This window comes from Bombyx mori, chromosome 3 (genome assembly GCF_030269925.1).
Source record: "Bombyx mori chromosome 3, ASM3026992v2".
NCBI lineage: Eukaryota > Metazoa > Arthropoda > Insecta > Lepidoptera > Bombycidae > Bombyx > Bombyx mori.
The window spans coordinates 11,263,598-11,280,446 of NC_085109.1; positions in this window are offsets into that span (position 1 = coordinate 11,263,598).

A 16,849-nucleotide genomic window follows, 5' to 3' on the forward strand; every position below is an offset into this window, starting at 1 on the left:
AAACAAAATTTCACGCATATTTTAATGCACGCAATTAAATTGAACGTAATGGCATCCCATTTTATTTTATGAGCTATAAAGAGCACGCGATGGTTATGGTCGTTCGTCTACGCGGAGATGTTTGTATATAATTTCATCAAAACACTGTTGAAACATTCACTGTGGTATTAGGTCATATTAGCCGATGCAAAACTGTTTTTTTTATAACCATGTTCTTTGGATTCCGCGTATCGTAAATTGTTTGATAGGTAAATGATCAAGCAATTCGTAAAACTAATCATATTATAGTCGATTATCTTCACATGAAGTCGTCGTGGCCTAAAGGATACGTCTGTTGCATTCGTATCTAGCGATGCAACGGTGTTCGAATCCCGCAGGCGGGCAACAATTTTTCTAATGAAATACGTACTTAATAAATGTTCACGATTGATTTCCACGGTGAAGGAATAACATCGTGTAATAAAAATCAAATCCACATAATTATTGTCCATGTAGGCCGGCGGGTATACGGCCCACCTCCTAGTGAGTGGTTACCGTCGCCCATGGACTTCAGCAACGCCAGGGGCAGAGCCAAGCCGCTGCCTACAAAAATGCTGTGTTCAACATTGGCAGAGCTATTATTTCGTTATTTTTAATTGCCCTCGTATGATGTATCAATTATCCGAGTTGAGCAGATATAAACAAAATTTTGTTTGTTATAGTTGAGTCGTCTATTATCAAAGGTGGCAATCTGTACATTTGGACAAAAAAAATTTATTGATATGTCAATACAGATTTATTTGAATATAATCGTCTCCTTCAAAAAATACGGTTCAAAACCTGCATTAAATAAAGGTTAATAGTTAACCTGTTATTTATCTAAGATGTCGTTCCGAAGAGTTTTGTGACTGCCAATGGAATACAAAGTCAATAATTCGTTTTTCTGATTTACCAATCATTGTCCAAAAGTCAGATTGCCGCCTTTGATAATAGTCGACTCAGTTATATGTTTCGATTCAAAAGATCGAAATTATGGCTGTCAATTTTATGCGAGATCTGATGTTGGTAAAGCAATGTACATACATGTGTGACCCGCTTATAATGTTTCCAATAATCAATAATTTTTAGGGTCATCGGTAATTTAACGTGTCTTCAAGATTTATTATCTCCCAATCTAATTCTAAAATGTGTAAAGCTTTCGTGTAACTGGGCGGCCATTCAGTTCGAAAGCTATTTTACAATGCATACGAAACGGGAAAAGCTCAGGAAATATTAAAAAGAAATTCGATAGAAATGAAAGTCGCGCAACATCTCGAAGCGAAGCATTAATTCATCAAGGAAAATCCCCTTAAGAACAGGGAGCGAAAAACAAAATTACATTAACGGACATGTATGCGTGTTTACATCCGGACCGGCGCGGGGCGGCGATGAGTTTTAAAGTTTTTAAGGGTTCGCCGAAGATTGCGTGCCTTGATTACTGCACCCCCGCCCTCACGGCCACCCTCCTCCACACACGAAAACACACCGCTGCCCTCCCTTTTTTAAGGAGGGAAAATTAAAAGTGTTAACTCCGACCGAACGGTCTTGGTATTTTGAGACGTTGGAATTTCTGTTTTTGCAGATGATGGATAGATTTTCGGTTTTAGTTTTTGTTTGTTTTATTATATGTCCCTTTATAATATCAATGTGGATAAGTGTTTTAACTTATTTAAAAAGGTTAGACGACATCACAGGAGACCGAACTAGCAGCTACCTTGGACAAAGAATTAGTCTAGCTATTCAAAGGGGGAACGCTGCCAGTATTTTCGGAACTTTACCTAAAGGGACTCCTTTCAATAATATATTTTAGTTATTAAATTATTATTATTATTTTATGTTTTTAGTTGTAGGTTCATTGTTAGAGATGATTGCAGTAATAGATTGTATACTTATTTAATATGTAACTAACTTACTTTGAGTACTTTTATGAATTGTGCAAAAATCTTTGTTGTATGAAAATTAGGAAAAAATACTATTATCTGTAGTCATACAATAATTATAGTACTTATTGGACGCGAGGTGTATGTACGGTTAGTTGTAATTGTTCACTCTCCAGTCTTCGCGGAACTACATACATATATACAAATAAATGACAATTTAGTAGGCAGTGGCTCGGCTCTGCCCCTCGCATTGCTGATGACCATGGGCGACAGTAACCACTCACCATCAGTTCGGCCGTACGTTCGTCTGCCTACAAAGGCAATAAAAAAAATGATTACCTCATTTTAAATAATTTGGGGATACACAGTGTATCTCTATATTTTGTTCCAGACAAAATTACTAAATTTCAAACCTCTGAGATTACGTTAAAAGGTCAGACTTACGTAGCGTTGAAGCTAATTAGTTATTTAAAAGACGAAAATAGAAAATGTAGGACTACTGAAAAAAGTCCGAAACGTAATTAAGAGTTCAAAGTATCAAAACTGTTCGCTAACGCTTCAATAAGACATGTGCGTTGAGGACGGCATCGCTCGCTTGTTCATTTGCAAATGATTGTAATTTTTGTGTATCTACCTCGGTGTAATATCACGATGTTATGTAAAAAAAATCGATTCAGAGCTACACGCAATGTTTTGTTCGCAAATTTAACTGAAGGATACCAAAATACGCGGTCTTTTGGCGAAAATGTTCGTGATTTTTAAGTTTTTAATTGTATTGTTATTCAATATCTATAATAGTTTTTTGTTTTGTTTACCTTTAGCACAAATCGTAGTAGAGAGCTCCGTACGTACGTATGTAACTTTAGTAGGATCAAAAATAAATTCATCCAAAAACCGCTTATTAAAAAAAAAGGATCTACTATTTATAATTTCAAGAGCTTATTGTGGTTCTTAATCACAGCAGTAATCCTTTTCGAATATAGTTACCAACGGGGTCGTATGCATCATAATTGTAAGGTGTTATATGTTTTACTGTCACACGAAGATCTGTTTCCGCAATCGTTAGCATTTTATCGTCACTGCTAGATTATAGTATCATTTTTCATGATTATGATCTCTTAATCTAATGAACATACTCTCTCTCTCCGGTAGGTTTGATGCCAATTTAATGACAGATCATAATATCAATGATTACTTATATAGTTATAGCAAAACGAACACAACTAATGTTTTTATATAATGTGCATGAGTGATACGTTTGTGTGTGTGTTTAATTCGACAGAAATTTGATGAATCAATATATACTAGAGGTCCCGCAGTAGTCGAAATTCGACTATAATTAATTGTAATTGTAAGTTTGTACACTATTATGATTGTATTTTATACTTCTATAATCACAAATTTCGCCAAGACTACACTATAAAAAATATTAACCAAGACAAACAATATTTAATCTATTCTCAATTTGACAACAGACGTCAAGAATAAAAGTTTGACAATAAATAGTATGCATGCGTGTGTGCGTCAAATACATGATATGTAGTGTGTGTACTGTTTTCTTTATTGATTTAATGTATCTTTTATGCATTATTTTTAAAAAAAATTAGCATTGTACACTTCTTCTCTATATTCTCTATAAGTGTGGAAAATTTCATACTCCTCCGTCCGCGCAATTTTCGTAAAAAGTGATATAAAGTTTTTGCTTCACGTATTAATATATAGATAATACAAACAAGAGAATACAATATCGAAGCTAGCCTTAAACAAATCGCGCCCCCGAAATTAAAAACAAAAGCGACGACGTAAAGGCGCGCACACACACACACCGGAGTCCGCCTAATTATCGCGCGCGGAGGGACTTTGCATAAGAAAGTATTGCGTTTTACGACGCGTGTCGCGGGCGCCACCCTACGGCCCAGATAAAAAAAATCTCCCATTTCCTTAATTCGTTTATCGGGGCCTGCCGAGGCATTGTCTCCGATCGATGAACGCCTCCAAATGAGCGCGGGACGTGACGCGCGTGTGTATTAGACTTAACGGTTAAGCTTCTAAGATGGCGTTTTTTTTAAAAAGCCGGTGATTATCTGAAGGCCACTTTTTTCTTGGGAATTTTCGATCGTTTTTTATCTGTGAAAACGAGTAGCTTATGGCTTGTGGTGAGATTTATTTTTGGGTAAAGGGATTGTGGCCTAGCAGCCTCAGCTCCACCAGAATGGTTGGGCGAACATGGGCTCGGCTAGGAGGAAAAGGGAACATTTTCCACCAAGCGGCGGGAATTGCTCTGTAAACCACAGTCGCGTCAAATTATGTGAAAGTATGTGTTAAAACCTAATTACTTTTCTTTTCTGTTTATCAGTGTGTTTTAAGCTTTTTTCAAATATTATCGTTCTCTAAGTTTCAGATTAACGGCCATCGATAAAATTTAATTAATTTTAAAATTCGAAAACAGAAGACGTTACGTAAATGTAATTCTTAAAAAGTCCAAACCCCACCCCAGAACAAGAGACAAGTAAAAGTAAAGAAATTTAAAAGCAGGGAACACATGTATCACCCTACTCGCGAACGATAACTTAGTAATTAAGAAAAGCATTAATCACGGCACGAGACAGGCGGGTTTCGAACGTTTGATTGCGAATGTGACAAACTGCTATAAGTCATGCGTGCGGGTCTTGCTGCGAGTGGGTGCTAGCCTTTATGTTGAGCTCGCAAATCTTAGAACTGAATCGACTGGTAATGAACCGCGGCTAAGTCTATTGTGTAGTATGTTAGATGTGTGTGTTTTTGTTTGCATTGGATGTTTGCGGTCGATGAAGTTTATCGAAATCACGTTATATACAAAATTTTAGATTTGTAGATAAATATTGTTAAATTCCCTTGCCCATTTTCATATGATGCAACCACCAATATTTGTAGGGAAGTGCGTACTAATTTTTTTTATTTATGACTTTTTTAATTGGTAAAGCAAACACTTGAAGACACTTCAAATAATTTTCAATCATCTTTTTCATTTCTATAAAATTTCATTTCTCAAATTGTCCATAATTGGCATTGGTAAATATAAATGTTATAAATAAATATAAATATTAATGGTAAACTTAATATTATATATATTTTCTGTGAGTAGTAAAAACACGCCTAGATCTGTAGGTTATTATGAGTTTTGTTACGAAATCTAACTGTCTGTACATACTTCAAGATAAATAAAGACAGATAGATACATATTGTAACTTTACGCATTTTCAACTGAACACCTTAAGTTACATTATATTTAATTTCAGTTATAATTTGGAATGTTTGACTATATCTCGTCTCCCCTAAAATTTCATCAAAGTCCATATTCATAACCGTTTGACTACCTATAACGTTCCCCGAAAATTAGGGCATCGTTCGCACCTCGAAGAAAAATCGGGTATCCAACCAACCAAGCACCGTTATTACCGCCCGAATGGCTTTTATCCCCAAAGCGAAAGAGATGAGAATCGTCTGACTCGATGTCGATAAGTCACGCATAACATGAGGGAGTGGACGTGACATTTATTGTTTGACAAGCATCGATCTGCCCTTTGATATGCGAGGCGTGAACGAGCCAAAGTTCATGGGTTTGCTTTTTCATTACTCGAGGCGAAGATTACAGGTGTGGGAGGTGAAATTTCACGAACTAGCTCGCTAATTTTAGTTGTGGTATGAAGACATATTGACTGGCATTAATCTTACGTAGTGCGCTAATCTCAATTGGTTTCTCTTTTTTTTGTAAGGCATGACAAAACCTAAAAAGGCTTTATATGTGATATGGTTTGGCGTTAAAGAGTTGGGGTGTAAAACATCGGTAAATCAAAAGGGTCTTGTAGGTAGTCTGACCTATATATTATATTGACATAAGACCATCTGTCAGCCTGACACATTGACCGAATTTACAAAGGCACTGTTGTAAATCGAAAAATACCGGAATAATCTCTAATTGTCCCTATTTATCGTAGATATTACAGTACATTTGTTAAAAAACTAGAGTATTGTTTTAATTGCTTGCGATTTAATGCGTGGTTTTGAATTTGACGGAATTCAATTGGCGTAAACTTCAGGTCCCCTGTAGCCACAAGGCTGAATGAGCCGATAGCGCTTTTATCGACTTATAGCATACAAAAAATAACAGACATGACGGTGACGATAAAAACCGCCCAAAGTATTCCAAGATATGCTTAAAAAATCTTATCGTATACAACAAAAGTTTGTTTGTAACTTCACAGATCAGCCGCGGTAAAGTGCCATGTACATTTATATTTCTAAAATTCCCCGCGTATTATCCAATTTGCTCGCGGATGTCGGCACTCGGAGACAATAAATCCCAATCGATCCCCTCACACGATTTGCGTGTACTGCAAGTCTGTTACACACTAAAAGCTGCTTTCCTAATGCGTTTTTTTTATCATCCTATTAAGTAAGTTCTATGTACTAAATATAATATTTTTAAATCGAACTACATAGTTCAACTGTATCTTGTATATTGTAATAAAATAATTATAAAAAAGGCAAACTCAAAACCAATAAGTTATTCTTTTTTTCATAGACGGGTGAACCAGTTCACAATCCACCTGGTGTTAAGTAGTTACCGGATCCCATACCTAAAGCAACGCGAATGGAGCCACTCTCGAGAATGTCACAATTGTTTTAGTAATTACGCGTGATAGAATGTTTGCAGTTTTGGTTCTTATAATATTTCTTCATCATGGAAGTTATTCGTGAATATTTGTAAAGTATGTATTTAATTAGAAAAATGGTTTCTGCCTGCAAAATTTAACCGTCTTATCTGTATTTGAACGTGTGTGGAGATATAAGATGTAAGAATAAGACAAAGGGAAGGTCTTCCACTAAGCAGGTGATATTGCTTGGTAGACTGACGGTCCGGTGTTGTTGTTCGGAGCTTGTATATATGTAAGCTTATCTTGAAAATGTCGTAAGCAAGATTCAGGCATCTGTCAAATATCTTGTTTTCTGTGTCTACCGCCACACGTGTTATCCTATAGGACACGACTGCAAATAAAGTGTACCTAAAGTACAATTTAAATAAAGTGTTTTCATCATTACACAATCTGGAAGAGCCGCTAATATTGTTTCCTTGAGAGTGGAATGTAAACTTAACGTGCTCGTGAAAAATGCTAAATCATCTCAATGAATGTCGAATGTGTGAAAACAGAACGGGCCACTTGAACGCGCCCTCCAGCATCGATTCTATCTTCTTCGAGTTCATCCTGACGGGTATCGATAATAGGACCCTTCGCTGTTACCTTCTTTTGATAAACCTATTGAATTTTAATGAAACGCTGAGTTAGGTAAACTTCACGCGTTCCGTTCTTACATTTATACATGTAAGTCGTAGAGCTCTGGTGTTACAAGCGCTTGCTATGTCATTTTTTTGGGAGCCATTACTGCCATACACAAATTTGTTTCAGAAGATTTTAAGAATCGTCTTCCCGTGAATAAAACGGATAAAAGGAAGAAAAAATTAATAAATTACACCTGAATACCTCAGTTCATAATATCCGCTCATATCCCCACATAATTTAAAGGAAAAAGGAAAGTACAAGAAACCCGCGAGGATCTCCCTGCACGCTATAGATTCATATAACTTAGTGAGTTACACCCCAAATTAATAGCATCCTAACAAAAAAATACCCCCTATCTTATGAGGGGGACAAGTGGGGTGTTCATTTGCATATATGTCCCCCTGGCACCCTAAGGATGTATTTTTAATTTCATTCTTATCCCTGAGCTTAAATCATGAGAGCGGCCATGCGTGCGGGGGTGGTGGGGCCCGCGACCGTCGCCCCCACCCCTTGCGGCCGTTAGCTTGCGTCATACGTCGCTAACCACGTACAGAGTAAAAAGAAAAGAAATCTTAATAAGTTTGTTAGGGTGTGATGCTATAATGTGGATGTGCCCGAAATTAGAACCGAAGAAATAATTTTGCATTCATTTTTCAAGTAAATTACACAAATGTACACTTCGACCCGGAGTTTTCACAAATACAATTTTAATTTGTTTTTTGTTTTTGTTTTTATGAAGCTTTAAAATATCAGTAAAGAATTGCGAGAAGTGCGATCTATATTCAAGTAATGGATTTAATTATTATATTATATTATATAACTAATAATAATGTTCTGTTTCTAGTTAATGAACAGATAATTTTACACCTCACCAAGTTATTAATATACGAGTTTATAGACATGACAATGTGAGTGCCGAAAACCACATCAAAATATAATATCGAAGTCTAAATTATAGAATGGTCATATAATGGTTTGATACCGCAAAGCCCGAATCCGAAAGCCGAAATTAGGAATACCACAACAAATACGACTTCTAAGACTCGTAAACTTTAGTATTGATAAAAATATAATTACATTTTAAGGGCTATCCATCCTAAGTCGATCTTCAAGTTATAAGCACCTACAAAAAACAAGCGTCGTCATTTGGTTGAGCAAATTTCGTGGAAGTTTCTCGTACTTCCTCCACACCATATCTCAGGCTTGGTCTGTGTGCGTGGCCACATTAAGTTACTGTGTGTGCCAATTTTTTGCGGTTTTACATAATAGGTAGTGACGGTCTCAACAAATAGCTTTAATGAAATAAAACAGTAAAAGACCGTAATGTTCTATTGCATGGTCGTTTTAATTCTGTTTTGATTACTTTTTGAAATTACTCTGATTTTGCGTGAAGAATGTTTATTGACACAAACTATGGTGCTATTGATTTATATTACGAGTATAACCGACGAAGTACGAGATGTTAGGAACGAAATTTATATTTTTGCCCTTTCTAGGCAGACATGATAGATGTATCATGTAATGCCTGCTTTTTATACGCTAAGCGGTACGTTGGGAAAATTCTTAGTGATATTAAGATTTATAATACGCTATACATCACTACTGTTACAATTTTGAAATGTACCAATCTGTGGAGTGAAGATATAAACTCGGACAATAAGTAAATAATTTTTAAAACTTGGTAGTAGACATATTATTATTATTATATTATAGTATTTATGTTTATAAAAGTATTAGAATAGCTACCATGTCTATAAACGAGCGCAAATCTTTACGTTCATTTATTTCGTAAATTGTCCTCAAGTTTAACATGACTACCTCACCTCGACCGAGGAAAAAATTCGAGTGACCGAGCAACTAAAAATACCTACCTTTTCGAATTTGTTTAAGTGAAGTCAAATCAGCTTCTGAGTAGTTAGTCTTAGGATATTGGCGAAGAAAAAGATGAGACAGGAAACGGCCAAGAGCTCTTCTATGGTCGGTACCTAAAACAAAACAAGTTCGCAGCCCTTTTGAAAGTCAATTAGGAATCGGACTCGAAGCCCGTGCAGAAAAAACATCCAAGATAATACAAAACCGCAGACCTTTGTAATCGCATCAGTGAAGGCTTCGTTTGCTCGCGTTAATTATTGATAGAATGAAACTTTTATCAAAACTTCAGGAGCAGAAGCCAAAATTATTTGAAAGCAACGAAACCCTTCATAATGCCTGCGAAAATATTAAAACAAAGCCGAGGTGGCCACCCCGTGGACAGAACGACTTAGATCTACCTAGAGACGATACAAGCAACAACGTCTGACGCCTCATAAAACGTTAAAACATTTAAAAACAGCTCCGTATTAAGGTCATTGTAATATCGTTATGTTACTTTTTAATGCTTTGATTAATGATTATTAACAGTACGCCAAAATTGTGACAAAATATAAGCTTTAGATTCAATTAAAAACCCAATATTGAAGTTAGTCAAATCGTCCGTGATCAGTAAAGTAGGAAGTGCTCGATTAAGTTATGACCTTATAATGAGGGGGCATGTTTTACGTAATGGTCTCTTCGGTACCCTAAACTTGATTACAGTAAATTTTTGGAATCTGACTTCTTCGTAGCAGCTCTATATAGATTCCGCGAAAAATCTTCGAAGACGACTGCTAGAGGGTGGTGATTAATACAACGCATCTCCCTCGACGGTTTAATCGCTGGCTGGCAACATTTTTACCCAATTTTTGGGTGAGCACCCCTTCGCACCCCTCTCCCCCTCGCACCCTTGCCCGGCCCACCCCTTTCTTTCCTTAAGATAAATTATCCCGCGATCAGGATAAGAGTGTAGGTTCAAATTGCCGCCTTTAAAATTCAACATTCGACCTTAGTATTTATGAGAAAATTGTTCCAACTCCCCGACTCTTGAAATTTTTATCTTAATACCTTCATTACGTTGAGAGAATGAGATTATTTCAGTTTAATATTATTTTTGCAAAAATCGTTACGGTCGACTGACTCTTGTATGCCATAAGTAGATTTTAGAGTACTAAATAAATTATACTGTAAAATGGATGTGCCAATAATTCATAGCAGACATCATGCAGTACCCACAATGAACACTAATATCATTGAATTTCTCATAAAGTACTTGAACAGTTTTGTGTTGGCCTCCACCACTTTTTTTTATTCAAAAGCTTGAGTCCAATCAATAAAACTGAATTGAAAAAAAATAATCGCATCATTGACATGACAACGACAAGTGTCGAAAGGTCCTTAATTAAAAATGGATGTGGTTAACATAAATCGAACAATAAGGCGTTGCATCTTATCAAAATAGTCTCATTAGGTGCCATTTTGAATCCAAAACGAACACTCTTTGATATTTGAATAAGGGCGCTGTTTCGTTAAAATATTTCCTTGAAGAAGGATTATGATAATTAAGGTAAGACGAAATTTTAAAATCCATCGGAGGCGCGGCTAAAAAGAAACGACAGTTATAATTTTTTCTTAAAAGATTGTGTAACAAATGAACAAATGACTTTTTTTTTTTTTTTATTGCTTAGATAGTTGGATGGGGTGAAGAGAGAGATGTGCTCCGCACTAAACGCTTCACTTTCCTCCCTTTGCCTCTTCATGAGTTCTGTCTCATGCGAGGTTTGGACGTTGGTTGTTGAGCGACAGGAGGTTTTAGTCGGTTCGACTCCGACATGCCCCACCCCCCATCCCCAGTGGAGGGTGGGAGTCCGGCGATTTCCTCCAAAAAAAAAAAAAGGTGGATGAGCTCACAGCTCACCTGATGTTAAGTGGTTACCACCCATAGACATCTACGACGTAAATGCGTCACCCTCCTTGAGATATAAGTTCTAAAATCTCAAGTATAGTCACAACGGCTGCCCCACCCTTCAAACCGGAACGCATTACTGCTTCACGGCAGAAATAGGCAGGGTGGTGGCCTACCTACCCGCGCGGACTCACAAGAGGTCCTACTACCAGTAAATATGGTATGGAACAATATGGAAACAATTGATGAATACGAAGCGATAATGTAACATATTTGTAATACAATTAGTACGGATCTTTCTTCTTCATTTTGCAGTTTCCTAGTTAAACTCATATTTGTGGATATTGGGCTAGCTGGAGCATCACCAACTGAAAAAAAAAATCACTAACATTTAAAAATTCCACGTAACATTTAGTATTCAAAGTGCAACACTCTGTACAAACAAGGGTGTTGTATTTACCGTAACATGTGGTCTGGCTCATTCTCGACACGTAACCGAACCGAGTCATTTAGAGTTTTTCCACATTCATTTCGAACGCTTTCACCGAGTTTGGGGATACGTGATTTTAAAACGGTTTGTAAGTTTCAGAATTTCATTAACGATGTACAATCAAAGAGGTGGAAGATATTTATAATTTTTTATCTTTAGTGTAGAATGAGTTCACGATCTACAAGTTGTTGAGCAATTATAAAATCGCCATCCACCTTGATCTAGATCAAAGATTCCTAAATTATTTTTGGCAAGAGACCATTTTTCCATGATAAAGTGATACCCCAGAGACATAGCTATGGCCAAATTAGTTATGGCCACCTGGTTGTTAATGGTTACTGGAGCCCATAGATATCTACAACGCAAATGCGCCACCCACCTTAAGATATAAGTTCTAAGGTCTCAGTATAGTTACAACGGCTGCCCCACCCTTCAAACCGAAACGCATTACTGCTTCACGGCAGAAATAGGCGGGGTGGTGGTACCTACCCGTGCGGACTCACAAGACGTCCTACCACCTGTAATTTAATCTGACTTGCCGAGTTTTTAATTTCCCTCCCTCCTAAGGAGATCTAACAGCTCAAGCATACGAACTTGTGCGTGTTTATCGACAATGATATTTGCAACTAAAATACTTATTAGTTATTTTTATAACACAACTTGTATAGAATCTGAAAGTTTCAAATTAGAACTTATAGTAATTAATAGGGAACGATTTTTAGATCTCGTCGACCCCCAAAATCAATTTTCATTTATGTCGACCCCTGGGAAACCAAATCCCTGCTCTGGATGGATGAACGACCTCAAAACTCATCACGTTTTAAGTGCCACGGAGTCCATAGAAGTCACAGCGTGAATGCCTCCACCCGATACTGCTTGATAGAAAATACATAAGATGCTAGCTCTGCTCCAACGAAATACTTTTTGGAATTTTACACCAAAAAGATTGAAAGGTGTGATAATTTTTATTTATTGCTTAGATGGGTGGACAAGCTCACAGCACACCTGTTGCTAAGTGGTTACTGGAGCCCCTAGACATCTACAACGTAAATGCGCCACTCACCTTGATATATCAGTTCTAAGGTCTCAAGTATAGTTACACCGGCTACCCCGCCCTTCAAATCGAAACGCATTACTGCTTCATGGCAGAAATAGGCAGCGTGGTGGTACCTAACCGTGTGGAGTCACAAAAGGTACCACCAGTGATTTTGCGGGTTTGAAAAATTATGTTTTCAGATCATTTATTTATTTAACTGTTTCACTGTTATTGAATTTTAGGATTAAAGCCGCTGAATTCCGGCATATGCCTAGTCTTTTTATGTATTGCAATATAAGAAGAAAAAAACCCATTAAAACATCGTAGTAAACACAGCCCGACCACTCGTCGAGGTCTAGATTGTTCTCGCTGGGGTCCTCGGTCGCTAATTGGCGAGCACTGCTTTGTTGTCCAGCTGTGACTCGGAGTTGTTTAGACTTCTCGTACTCTTGGACGACCATCGATTATTGGGTAATGCTTGATGCAGAAATTGCACGAAAACTTTATAATCACTTGAATGAATGAAGTTAAATAAAGACATTGACTCCATGTTTAAATAAAGATGGATTTCACGTTGAGATATCTACGGTAACTACTTGACATCAAATTTTAATATGACATGAGGATCTCATGTATAAAATTGTTTTTTTTTATTGCCCTTGTAGGTAGATGAGCATAAAGTTCTCCTGATGGTGAGTGGTTACCGTCGCCCATGGACTTCAGCAATGCTAGGGGCAGAGGGAAGCCGCTGCCTATCTTTGTATTTAAACGATTAGGTATTTGTTATCAACGTGACGTGCAACTAGCTTCAACACGTCTGTATTTTTCATTAAGTTGTTTTAGTCACAGCAGAGCGGATTTTAAGACTAAAAGAGTTCAAGATGATACCGGCATCTCGTTTTTACCATCGCACCGCCCGCCACTGGAGTAGAGTTCATCCATACTACTTGGAGCCACTGCGGTCATCCACAGTGCGTTTCCAGAGATCTTTTTTGCCACGTACCATCCGGCTATGGAATGAGCTCCCCTCCACGGTGTTTCCCGAGCGCTATGACATGTCCTTCTTCAAACGAGGCTCGTGGAGAGTATTAAGCGGTAGGCAGCGGCTTGGCTCTGCCCCTGGCATTGCTGAGGTCCATGGGCGACGGTAACCACTCACCATCGGGTGGGTCGTATGCTCGTCTGCCTACAGTGCCTACAAGGGCAATAAAAAAAAAACCAAAAAAAGAATAAATTTTATTCTGTAATTTCATAAATACGTTAAAATTGAAGTAAACGAAATTGAATTTATGTCTAGCAGTAGGCCGGGTTGTATATGCTGATGGTAACTTGATTAGTGAAAAAAGAGAGAGAGAGACAGAGAGTATTCTTTATTGTACAATATTGTATAAAAATAATTGTTAAATAAAATCTATACTGCTTTTCGTCCACAGTTTAATTTAACAGCTAAAAACTAAACGATACTATTACAGTTATAAATGTAATTAGTAGGTTTAATTTACAAACAGATTACCACTACACCATTTATATTTTCGTGTTTTAGCAGTCTGTCTGGTAATGTCGTTACAACTCGCTCTCTTCCCTAATGAATTGACACCGTAATTACGGCGATCATGGAAAAATCTCATCTCCACCCACACGTAGGCACGTGTAATCACAATCTTGTTTTGGACTCAACTAAGTCTCACTTATTTCAAGATGTTTGAATATGTGAAAACTGGTGGTAGGACCTCTTGTGAGTCCGCGCGGGTAGGTACCACCACCCTATCTATTTCTGTTGTGAAGCAGTAATGCGTTTCGGTTTGAAAGGCTGGGGCAGTCGCTGTAACTATACTTGAGAACTTAGAACTTACCTCTCAAGGTGGGTGGCGCATTTACGTCGTAGATATCTATGGGCTCCAGTAACCACTTAACACCAGATGGGCTGTGAGCTCGGCTAACCATCTAAGCAATAAATAAATAAAAATTGTATGTATTGTAGAATTTGTATAAGCTCAGAGCAACAACATTTGGAAGGATCCAGTAGTAGATGCATTCGCGAAGCAGCTGTCCCTGAGCTGTGAGGTCTCCTTCGGAGTCACTTGACAGCAGCAGACCATTATTCGCCCATCAGAGGGGTTAAGCTGGAAAGGCCTCTGGGCCACATTTGGAGGACTGTCGGTATACCGAGTAATTTCGTCCGCTGAGTGGAAGACCCTCAAATTTCTGTTTGCGAAATGACATAGTTTTGGCTTTTGGGATTAATGTGAATTTGGCGAAATGAGAAGTTGAATATTGGGTTACTTTTTTGTGCTTTGATTCTATTTTCTTTCCCCGATATGACTGATGTTACGACCTACGTAGTGGCTATCGTTGTGTAAAATTGTCAAAAATAATATAAAAACTTTGTTACTGTTAAAAACCACTTTAAATAACAATATTAAGATTACTATTATTTTATTCATGCTTACCGCGAGAAGCTTATGAACATGGGAGTGTAACATAGGAGGTTTTCAGTAATTACGATACAATGGTTGAATTAAAGAAAAAATATGACATTACTGAATCTAAATTTTCGAAAAAAAAAAGAGCAAGCTCCCTTTATGTAGGGACCCTAAACGACAGTAAGTTACTTATAAACATAAAATATTCTAAATGTCATAAACCCTTAAAGGTAGTTAAAAGTCACATTTTGAAGATTTTTTCTTTACTAGATCAATCTGTACAAAGCATTAGAAAATGGCGTTAACTAGGTAAATTCATAAAAACAAACAAACTAACACTATACCGAATTTTCTAAACGATATATATAGAAATTAAATTCATGTGTTCACATTAACTTTTAATTCATTATTATTTGCGTAGAGACGTGGTCCATAAACATTAATAAACATGCATTATTATAATATTACTTATCAAAACTTTTTGCTATTATTATAGGTAGATTAGTATACGGATTACTTGATGGCAAGTAGTCAGCTTCACTTACAGAGGTCAACAGTGCCAGGGGCAAAGCCAAGCTACTGCCTAATTGTTTACCCTATCGCTTGTTTAGTTGTAGATTTTGTTACTAAAGTGTTTCTCTTAAAGCGATAACTATGTCCACTTCGATAAAGCGGCACGACACGAGAACCCTTTCATTGTGGCTGCCGGTAACTACATTCCCGATCCTGCGGAAAGAATGGAAAGCAGCCGACGTCGCCCCAAGCACGTCATTTCGGATCCTCGCGATCCACTAACGGTGCTTTTAGGTACCTCAAGCACCGGTCACCGTTCTCGTCGAACCCGTCGTTACGACGAAGGGCTCGACGAGTAAATTAATCCTCAGACACAGCCCACTGAGTTTCTCGACGGATCTTCTCAGTGGGTCGTGCTTCTGATCCGGTGGTAGATTCTGCGAAGCACGGCTCTTGCTAGGGTTCGTGTTAGCAACGTCGTCAGGTTTGAAGTCAGGCTGAAATAGCCTCTCAAGGCTATCAGCTTAAGTAGGAAACAAAAAAAGATAACTATGGTATTGAAATGTAAATAATTCGTTCGTTAATAAAGATACTTACATCATAATAGTAAATTGTAAGAAGTTCCAGAGAGAAGCATTGCAGAAAAACCATATCAAGACTAATGACCCTCCCTCTGGTATTATAAATATCGTTGCCTGGATTAGAAACGTGCTAGTGGAAGATGGATAATCATGGAGCGCAATCTCAAGAAACTACCGTCCACCGTTTTCTAGTACAAGATTCTGGAATACTTTGAAGACATTATCGACAGGGTCGAGAATGTATTGAAGAATTCTTCATAACAGGCAATGTAGTAGGTATGGCCACTTGAGGACAAATTTCTATTCACTGGAGCGATTAGATACGATCAAGTCTAGTCTTTGTGACGTTAATGCATCCCAGAGAACAGGTGGCACTATAAAATCCGTGTAAAGATTATGTATAGACGTAACGAGCCTCAGTTCTGAGGACTTGGGCATGTGGAGGCTGAACAATCAATTGTTTTTTAGGTAAAAAAAACAAGCAATTCTTTAATCAAGCGAACGCCCTCAGCCGATAATCTTCAAAGGAAGCACGCACACACACAACACAAATTAACATCTTACATGTATTGTAGAGTCTTAAAAATGAGAGACGGAATCTTTAAAGGGTAGGACTTAAGTGGGGGTCGACCCCCCTTGTCATCTGCCCCCCTTTCTTGGGGTGAAGCCGCGCAAACGCGTTATACGGCCGACTGGTTCCCATTGTCCGTTGTTTTGCCTCAATATTCCGAAGGTGGGTTAAGTGTTGTTGTAAAGAATTAATTCTCATTTGCTAACTTTTTTTAAGTTCTATCTTAGATTAGAATCCTTGAAGCTCTTGTTTCTTCTGT